This window comes from Mobula hypostoma, chromosome 30, assembly GCF_963921235.1.
Source record: "Mobula hypostoma chromosome 30, sMobHyp1.1, whole genome shotgun sequence".
Taxonomy (NCBI): domain Eukaryota; kingdom Metazoa; phylum Chordata; class Chondrichthyes; order Myliobatiformes; family Myliobatidae; genus Mobula; species Mobula hypostoma.
This window is the reverse complement of record NC_086126.1, coordinates 19,696,038-19,706,690: the sequence shown is the minus strand read 5'-3', so window position 1 is coordinate 19,706,690 and position 10,653 is coordinate 19,696,038.

Here is a 10,653-nt window from a genome sequence, read left to right as displayed (position 1 = left end):
TCGTCTGACAAGTCGTCAGAGCCAGTGAACTACCGCTGGTGTGCATCTCAAATGGCCTCTTGACAACCAAGTCTAGCTCCTGGCCTTCACGTGTGGCTGAACTCAGCCCGGTGGAACAGTTAGTACTGACAGAGGGGGCAAAGGCCTTAAAACCAGGGGCTCATCAGTCGTGGTTGGCAACTCACCTAGGAAAAAGGAAAACTCTGACCTCCGCTTCATTGTGGCTATACTCACTCATGGGAGAAGTTACAGGAGTAAAATTTGGAGCTAGAGTCCCGAAGACATTCCTACATTGAGTTCAAAGCTGACAGGCAACTCCTTTGATGTCTCTGGTCTCTGCCGTTGCTTTGGGTTCATCAGATGTGTAAAGAGGGGTAGTCTGCTACGTGGGCAACAGCTTGCTCTCCATATTGCACTTCCCTGGATTGCATATCTAGACAGCTAGGACACAACAGGACCCTGACCAACAGAAGCCTCAATACTGTACACAACACTCTTGATCTTTGTATTCCACATTTTCACCTCAGCCTTTAACCCATACATCACAAACATCTGAGGTCCCAGTATAATCTCCGAGGAACAGACCTCCAGCCAGAATAAATCCCGACCAGTAACTCTTCTACGAGCAAGCTAATTCTCAATTGGAAGCGCCACTTCACCATGGATTCTGAGCCTGTCATTAGGGACATTGTCAAACAGGTTTTGGGCCCCTTTATCTGAGAAAGGATATGTTGGCATTGGCGAGGTACCAGAGGAGGTTCATGAGAATGATTCTCGGAATGAAAGGTTTAATGTAGGAGGAGCATGTGATGTCTCTGGGCCTGTACTTGCTGGACTTTAGAAGAATGAGGGGGATCTGAATGTAAACTATAAATATTGAAAGGCCAAGATAGAGTGGATGTGGAGACAATGTTTCCCGTAGTGGGGGAGTCTAGGACCAGAGGACACAGATAGTGGATGTGGAGAGGATGTTTCCTATAGTGGGGGAGTCTAGGACCAGAGGACACAGATAGAGTGGATGTGGAGAGGATGTTTCTTATAGTGGGGGAGTCTCGGACCAGGGTGCACAGATTGAGTGGATGTGGAGATGTTTCCTATAGTGGGGAGTATACATCCTCTGAATAGAACGACATCCCTTTAGAACAGAGATGAGGAATTTCTTTAGCCAGAGGAGGTGAATCTGTTCCAATTCATTGCAATGGATGGCTATGGAGGCCAAGTCATTGGATATATTTAAAGCAGAGGTTGATGGACTTGATTAGTTGGGGTGTCAAATGTTTTGAGGAGAGGGCAGAAGAATGGAGTTGTGAGGGAATACAAAATAGTCATGGTGGAATGTTGGATAATCTGCTCCTGAGCTTTATGGTGTAAACACAGCTGAACCTTCATCAGCCACCTTCTCAAAACAAAATTGCAGACAGGTTAACAAGACGCAACGTGCCCTGCACAAAGCCATGCTGACTTGGCTGTCTCACTTGATTTCCAAATGCTCAGTAATCCTCTTGAACAGCTTCCTTACCACTGATGATAAGCTCGCCAGCTCTTAGTTTCCTGTTCTCCCTTACTGAACAATGGAATAACATTAGTGATTCACCAATCCCATGGCTAGCGAAGACCCAAGGTTCTTGGTCAAAGCTCCCACAATCTTTATCATCTCTTAATAAACTCTGGTATATCCAGTGAATCTCCTCTGGACCCTCTTCAATGCCAGCACATCTTTTCTTAGATAAGGGTCAGATCACAAGTCCTGGTTATGTGACCACTGACAATCTCTGAAGAGATTTGATAATGGCTGGGGTCACCCATCTTGTAAAGACACTGCCCAGAAGAGGGCAATAACAAGCCACTTCTGCAGAGAAACTTTCAAAGAGCAATCATGGCCACAGATAAGACCACAACTATGCGTCACGGAACATGATGGATGAACAATGAGTATTGCATCAGAACTTGTGGCCTTGTTCATCTTTCCATGATCTCACTGTGCTCCACTCAATTCTTGGGAAATACTGATGCAAAGTATTCATTTAAGAACTCATCAACGTCATATGTTCCTTTATCCTTGAGTGGTCCCTGCTCTCTCCTGAGTAATTCTCTTTATGTATGGATTGCTTTGAAATTCTTTATAATCTTATTTGCAAAGGGCTTTTCGTGGCCTAATGGTAATGAAGAAGCAGATGTAGTTCCCAACCCGACGGTCTGTGAATTACAGTATGTACAAAGTGTTTTGGCCCTAAGCATTGACAGTTTCCCTCCACAGATGCTGCCTGATCTGCTGTTCCTCCAGCATTTTGTGCATGTTGCTCTGGATTTCCAGCATCTGCAGAATCTGTTGTCACTGACTTGGAAAGGCAGACGGGTGTAGTCCCTTTGGTTTTGGGAGGTGGATGTTGAGGATTTGGGGAGCTGGGTAACAGTGATAACAAACCTTTTGGTGGCCGTGAGGCAGATTGCTGATGTGACTGGTCCATTTAACTTGTGATCAGTGGCCACCTTGAGGGTGGTGCCGGCAGGTAGTGTGCCTTTCTGTCATGTGTGGCTGGTGCAATGGGTGCAGCTGTTAGAGCCAAGCCGTTCTCCAAGGAGTTGTTCGTGCTGGATGGGAATAGAGCTGAATGAAAGGGAGGGTGTCCGGTACCATTGGTAATGAGTGTGGAAAAGTTGTCAGTGAAGCAGCTGAATGCCGGTGAACCGAGAACACTTCTGGTAAACTCCCTCAGAGACGTCCAACAATTAACCTCCAACAATTTGGGTCATCTTCCTTTAGAGCAGGAGATCCCAACCATTGTTATGCCATGGGCTCCTGCCATTAACTGAGGAGTCTGTGGACCCCGGGATGGGGAACCCTGCTTTCGAGACATAGAAAGGTACAACACAGAAACAGGCCCTTCAGCCCATCCAGTGTATGCTGGAACATACTCTCATCAAACTGCTTACGGACCAGAGCCTTCTAATGCCTCTGCCATCTCTTGAATGTTGAAATCAAGCTCCTATGCACCACTTCCACTGCTTTGTTCAATGTGTGATGCCGTTCAGCTGTGCTTTCCCTCTGCCTATTCTGGAATTCTTCAGTGACAAGTTAGGTTAAGTTCTTGGGTCCAGCTTGAGACCACCTGCAACACTTACAACACGCTGGAGCAACTCAGCAGGTCCGGCAGCATCCGTGGAAATGATCAGTTAACGTTTCAGGCTGGAACCCTTCGTCAGGACTGTAGAGGGAAGGGGCAGAGGCGCTATAAAGAAGGGGGGGGGGGAGGGTGGTAAGGAGAAGGCTGGTAGGTTCCAGGTGAAAAACCAGTAAGGGGAAAGATAAAGGGGTAGGGTAGGGGAAGCAGGGAGATGATAGGCAAGAAAGGTGAAGAAGGAATAGGGGAAAACACAATGGGTAGTAGAAGGAGGTGGAACCTTGAGGGAGGTGATAGGCAGCTGGGGGAGGGGAAGAGTGAAATAGGGATAGGAAAAAGGAGAGGGAGGGAATTACCGGAAGTTGGAGAATTCAAAGTTCATAGCAAGGGGCTGGAGACTAGCAAGATGGTATATGAGGTGTTGCTCCTCCAACCTGAGTTTAGCCTCATCATGGCAGTAGAGGAGGCCATGTATGGACATATCTGAATGGGAATGTGAGGCATAGTTGGAGTGAGTGGCTACCGGGAGATCCTGTCTGTTCTGGCGGACAGAGCTTCGTCTGTGCACATCTCCATCAACTCCCCCTCTCCTGTGCAAATCTCCATCAACTCCACCACTCCTGCGCGTATCTCTATCAACTCCCCCTCTCCTGTGCACATCTCCATCAACTACCCCTTTCCTGTGCACATCTCCATCAACTCTCCTCTCCTGTGCACATCTCCATCAACTCCCCTCTCCTGTGCACATCTCCATCAACTCCCCTTCTCCTGCGTACATCTCCATCAACTCCCACTCTCCTGTGCACATCTCCATCAGCTCACGCTCTCCTGTGCACATCCCCATCAACTCCCCTCTCCTGTGCACATCTCCATCAACTCCCCGTCTCCTGTGCACACCTCCAATCTCTCCCCTCTTGTGCACATCTCCATCAGCTCCCTCTTTCCTGTGCACATCCCCGTCAACGCCCCGTCTCCTGTGCATATCTCCATCAACTCCCCTCTCCTGTGCACATCCGCATCTACTCCCCCTCTCCTGTGCACATCTCCATCAACTCCCCCTCTCCTGTGCACATCTCCATCAACTCCCCTCTCCTGTGCACATCTCCATCAACTCCCCCTCTCCTGTGCACATCTCCATCAACTCCCCTCTCCTGTGCACATCTCCATCAACTCCCCCTCTCCTGTGCACATCTCAATCAACTCCCCCTATCTTGTGCACACCTCCATCAACTCGCCTCCTGTGCACACCTCCATCAGCTCCCCCTCTCCTGTGCATATCTTGAGCATCCTCCCCTCTCCTGTGCACATCTCCATCAACTCTCCAATCCTGTGCACATCTCCATCAACTCCCCACTCCTGTGCACATCTCAATCAATCTCCCCTCTCCTGTGCACATCTCCATCAACACCCCACTCCTGTGCACATCTCCATCACCTCTGCACTCCTGTGCACATCTCCATCAACTCCCCATCTCCTGTGCACATCTCCATCAACTCCCCATCTCCTGTGCACATCTCCATCAACTCCCCATCTCCTGTGCACATCTCCATCAACTCCCCGTCTCCTGTGCATATCTCCATCAACTCCCCTCTCCTGTGCACATCTCAATCAACTCCCCCTCTCTTGTGCACACCTGCATCAACTCCCCTCCTGTGCACACCTCCATCAGCTCCCCCTCTCCTGTGCACATCTTCAGCATCCTCCCCTCTCCTGTGCACATCTCCATCAACTCCCCACTCCTGTGTACATCTCTATGAACTCCCTTTCTCCTTTGCAGATCTCCATCAACTCCCCCTCTCCTGTGCACATCTCCATCACCTCCCCACTCCTGTGCACATCTCCACCAACTCCATTCTCCTGTGCACATCTCCATCAACTCCCCTCTCCTGTGCACAATTCCATCAACACCCCACTCCTGTGCACATCTCCATCACCTCCCCACTCCTGTGCACATCTCCATCACCTGCCCACTCCTGTGCACATCTCCATCAACTCCCCGTCTCCTGTGCACATCTCCATCAACTCCCCCTCTCCTGTGCACATCTCCATCAACTCCCCCTCTCCTGTGCACATCTCCATCACCTCCCCACTCCTGTGCACATCTCCATCAACTCCACCTCTCCTGTGCACATCTCCATCAAATCCCTCTCTCCTGTGCACATCTCCATCAACTCCCCTCCTCTGCACATCACAATCAACTCCACCTCTCCTCTGTACATCTCCATCAACTACTCCTCCCCTGTGCACATCTCAATCAACTCCCCCTCTCTTGTGCACACCTGCATCAACTCCCCTCCTGTGCACACCTCCATCAGCTCCCCCTCTCCTGTGCACATCTCCATCAACTCCCCACTCCTGTGCACATCTCCATCAACTCCCCACTCCTGTGCACATCTCCACCAACTCCATTCTCCTGTGCACATCTCCACCAACTCCATTCTCCTGTGCACATCTCCATCAACTCCCCTCTCCTGTGCACATCTCCATCAACTCCCCTCTCCTGTGCACATCTCCATCAACTCCCCACTCCTGTGCACATCTCCATCACCTCCCCACTCCTGTGCACATCTCCATCAACTCCCCGTCTCCTGTGCACATCTCCATCAACTCCCCGTCTCCTGTGCACATCTCCATCAACTCCCCGTCTCCTGTGCACATCTCCATCAACTCCCCCTCTCCTGTGCACATCTCCATCACCTCCCCACTCCTGTGCACATCTCCATCAACTCCACCTCTCCTGTGCACATCTCCATCAACTCCACCTCTCCTGTGCACATCTCCATCAAATCCCTCTCTCCTGTGCACATCTCCATCACCTCCCCACTCCTGTGCACATCTCCACCAACTCCATTCTCCTGTGCACATCTCCATCAACTCCCCTCTCCTGTGCACAATTCCATCAACACCCCACTCCTGTGCACATCTCCATCACCTCCCCACTCCTGTGCACATCTCCATCACCTGCCCACTCCTGTGCACATCTCCATCAACTCCCCGTCTCCTGTGCACATCTCCATCAACTCCCCCTCTCCTGTGCACATCTCCATCAACTCCCCCTCTCCTGTGCACATCTCCATCACCTCCCCACACCTGTGCACATCTCCATCAACTCCACCTCTCCTGTGCACATCTCCATCAAATCCCTCTCTCCTGTGCACATCTCCATCAACTCCCCTCCTCTGCACATCACAATCAACTCCACCTCTCCTGTGCACATCTCCATCAACTCCACCTCTCCTCTGTACATCTCCATCAACTACTCCTCCCCTGTGCACATCTCAATCAACTCTCCCTCTCTTGTGCACAACTGCATCAACTCCCCTCCTGTGCACACCTCCATCAGCTCCCCCTCTCCTGTGCACATCTTCAGCATCCTCCCCTCTCCTGTGCACATCTCCATCAACTCCCCCACTCCTGTGTACATCTCCATCACCTCCCCACTCCTGTGCACATCTCCACCAACTCCATTCTCCTGTGCACATCTCCACCAACTCCATTCTCCTGTGCACATCTCCATCAACTCCCCTCTCCTGTGCACATCTCCATCAACTCCCCTCTCCTGTGCACATCTCCATCAACTCCCCACTCCTGTGCACATCTCCATCACCTCCCCACTCCTGTGCACATCTCCATCAACTCCCCGTCTCCTGTGCACATCTCCATCAACTCCCCCTCTCCTGTGCACATCTCCATCAACTCCCTCTCTCCTGTGCACATCTCCATCAACTCCCCACTCCTGTGCACATCTCCATCAACTCCCCTCTCCTGTGCACATCTCCATCAACTCCCCTCTCCTGTGCACATCTCCATCAACTCCCCCTCTCCTGTGCACATCTCCATCAACTCCCCCTCTCCTGTGCACACCTCCATCAACTCCCCTCCTGTGCACACCTCCATCAGCTCCCCCTCTCCTGTGCACATCTTCAGCATCCTCCCCTCTCCTGTGCACATCTCCATCAACTCCCCACTCCTGTGCACATCTCCATCAACTCCCCCTCTCCTGTGCACATCTCCATCAACTCCCCTTCTGTGCACATCCCCATCACCTCCCCACTCCTGTGCACATCTCCACCAACTCCATTCTCCTGTGCACATCTCCATCAACTCCCCTCTCCTGTGCACATCTCCATCAACTCGCCACTCCTGTGCACATCTCCATCAACTCCCCACTCCTGTGCACATCTCCATCAACTCCCCTGTCCTGTGCACATCTCCATCAACTCCCCCACTCCTGTGCACATCTCCATCAACTCCCCCTCTCCTGTGCACATCTCCATCAACTCCCCCTCTCCTGTGCACATCTCCATCAACTCCCCTCTCCTGTGCACATCTCCATCAACTCCCCCTCTCCTGTGCACATCTCCATCAACTCCCCTCTCCTGTGCACATCTCCATCACCTCCCCACTCCTGTGCACATCTCCATCAACTCCACCTCTCCTGTGCACATCTCCATCAACTCCCTCTCTCCTGTGCACATCTCCATCAACTCCCCTCTCCTGTGTACATCTTTATCAATTCCCCCTCTCCTGTCCACATCTCCATCAACTCCACCTCTCCTGTGCACATCTCCATCAACTCCACCTCTCCTCTGTACATCTCCATCAACTACCCCTCCCCTGTGCACATCTCAATCAACTCCCCCTCTCTTGTGCACACCTGCATCAACTCCCCTCCTGTGCACACCTCCATCAGCTCCCCCTCTCCTGTGCACATCTTCAGCATCCTCCCCTCTCCTGTGCACATCTCCATCAACTCCCCCACTCCTGTGTACATCTCCATCACCTCCCCACTCCTGTGCACATCTCCATCAACTCCCCGTCTCCTGTGCACATCTCCATCAACTCCCCTCTCCTGTGCACATCTCCACCAACTCCATTCTCCTGTGCACATCTCCATCAACTCCCCGTCTCCTGTGCACATCTCCATCAACTCCCCCTCTCCTGTGCACATCTCCACCAACTCCATTCTCCTGTGCACATCTCCAACAACTCCATTCTCCTGTGCACATCTCCATCAACTCCCCTCTCCTGTGCACATCTCCATCAACTCCCCCTCTCCTGTGCACATCTCCACCAACTCCATTCTCCTGTGCACATCTCCATCAACTCCCCTCTCCTGTGCACATCTCCATCAACTCCCCCTCTCCTGTGCACATCTCCATCACCTCCCCACTCCTGTGCACATCTCCATCAACTCCCCTCTCCTGTGCACATTTCCATAAACGCCCCCTCTCCTGTGCACATATTCAATATCCTCCCCTCTCCTGTGCACATCTCCATCAACTCCACACTCCTGTGCACATCTCCATCAACTCCCCTGTCCTGTGCACATCTCCATCAACTCCCCCTCTCCTGTGCACATCTCCATCAACTCCCCCTCTCCTGTGCACATCTCCATCAACTCCCCCTCTCCTGTGCACATCTCCATCAACTCCCCTCTCCTGTGTACATCTCCATCAACTCCCTTTCTCTGTGCACATCTCCATCAGCTCCCCCTCTCCTGTGCACATCTCCATCATCCTCCCCTCTCCTGTGCACATCTCCATCAACTCCCCACTCCTGTGCACATCTCCATCAACTCCCCTCTCCTGTGCACATCTCCATCAACACCCCACTCCTGTGCACATCTCCATCACCTCCCCACTCCTGTGCACATCTCCATCACCTCCCCACTCCTGTGCACATCTCCATCAACTCCCCACTCCTGTGCACATCTCCATCAACTCCCCCTCTCCTGTGCACATCTCCATCAACTCCCCCGTCCTGTGCACATCTCCATCAACTCCCCTGTCCTGTGCACATCTCCATCAACTCCCCTGTCCTGTGCACATCTCCATCAACTACCCAACTCCTGTGCACATCTCCATCAACTCCCCCTCTCCTGTGCACATCTCCATCAACTCCCCCTCTCCTGTGCACATCTCCATCAACTCCCCTCTCCTGTGCACATCTCCATCAACTCCATTCTCCTGTGCACATCTCCATCAACTCCCCTCTCCTGTGCACATCTCCATCACCTCCCCACTCCTGTGCACATCTCCATCAACTCCACCTCTCCTGTGCACATCTCCATCAACTCCCTCTCTCCTGTGCACATCTCCATCAACTCCCCTCTCCTGTGCACATCTTCATCAATTCCCCCTCTCCTGTGCACATCTCCATCAACTCCCCTCCTCTGCACATCACAATCAACTCCACCTCTCCTGTGCACATCTCCATCAACTCCACCTCTCCTCTGTACATCTCCATCAACTACCCCTCCCCTGTGCACATCTCAATCAACTCCCCCTCTCTTGTGCACACCTGCATCAACTCCCCTCCTGTGCACACCTCCATCAGCTCCCCCTCTCCTGTGCACATCTTCAGCATCCTCCCCTCTCCTGTGCACATCTCCATCAACTCCCCACTCCTGTGTACATCTCTATGAACTCCCTTTCTCCTTTGCAGATCTCCATCAACTCCCCCTCTCCTGTGCACATCTCCATCACCTCCCCACTCCTGTGCACATCTCCACCAACTCCATTCTCCTGTGCACATCTCCATCAACTCCCCTCTCCTGTGCACATCTCCATCAACTCCCCCTCTCCTGTGCACATCTCCATCAACTCCCCCTCTCCTGTGCACACCTCCATCAGCTCCCCCTCTCCTGTGCACATCTCCACCAACTCCATTCTCCTGTGCACATCTCCATCAACTCCCCTGTCCTGTGCACAACTCCATCAACTCGCCACTCCTGTGCACATCTCCATCAACTCCCCTTCTCCTGTGCACATCTCCATCAACTCCCCTCTCCTGTGCACATCTCCATCAACTCCCCCTCTCCTGTGCACATCTCCATCAACTCCCCACTCCTGTGCACATCTCCATCAAATCCCCGTCTCCTGTGCACATCTCAGCTCCCCCATCACATATTCAATATCCTCCCCTCTCCTGTGCACATCTCCATCAACTCCCCACTCCTGCACATCTCCATCAACTCCCCTGTCCTGTGCACATCTCTATCAACTCCCCCTCTCCTGTGCACATCTCCATCAACTCCCCCTCTCCTGTGCACATCTCCATCAACTCCCCCTCTCCTGTGCACATCTCCATCAACTCCCCCTCTCCTGTGCACATCTCCATCAACTCCCCTGTCCTGTGCACATCTCCATCAACTCCCCACTCCTGTGCACATCTCCATCAACTCCCCACTCCTGTGCACATCTCCATCAACTCCCCTCTCCTGTGCACATCTCCATCAACTCCCCTGTCCTGTGCACATCTCCATCAACTACCCCTCTCCTGTGCACATCTCCATCAACTCCACCTCTCCTGTGCACATCTCCATCAACTCCACCTCTCCTCTGCACATCTCTATAAACTCCCCTCTCCTGTGCACATCTTCAGCATCCTCCCCTCTCCTGTGCACATCTCCATCAATTCCCCACTCCTGTGCACATCTTCATCAACTCCACCACTCCTGCGCATATCTCCATCAACTCCCACTCTCCTGTGCACATCTCCATCAAATCCCCCTCTCCTGTGCACATCT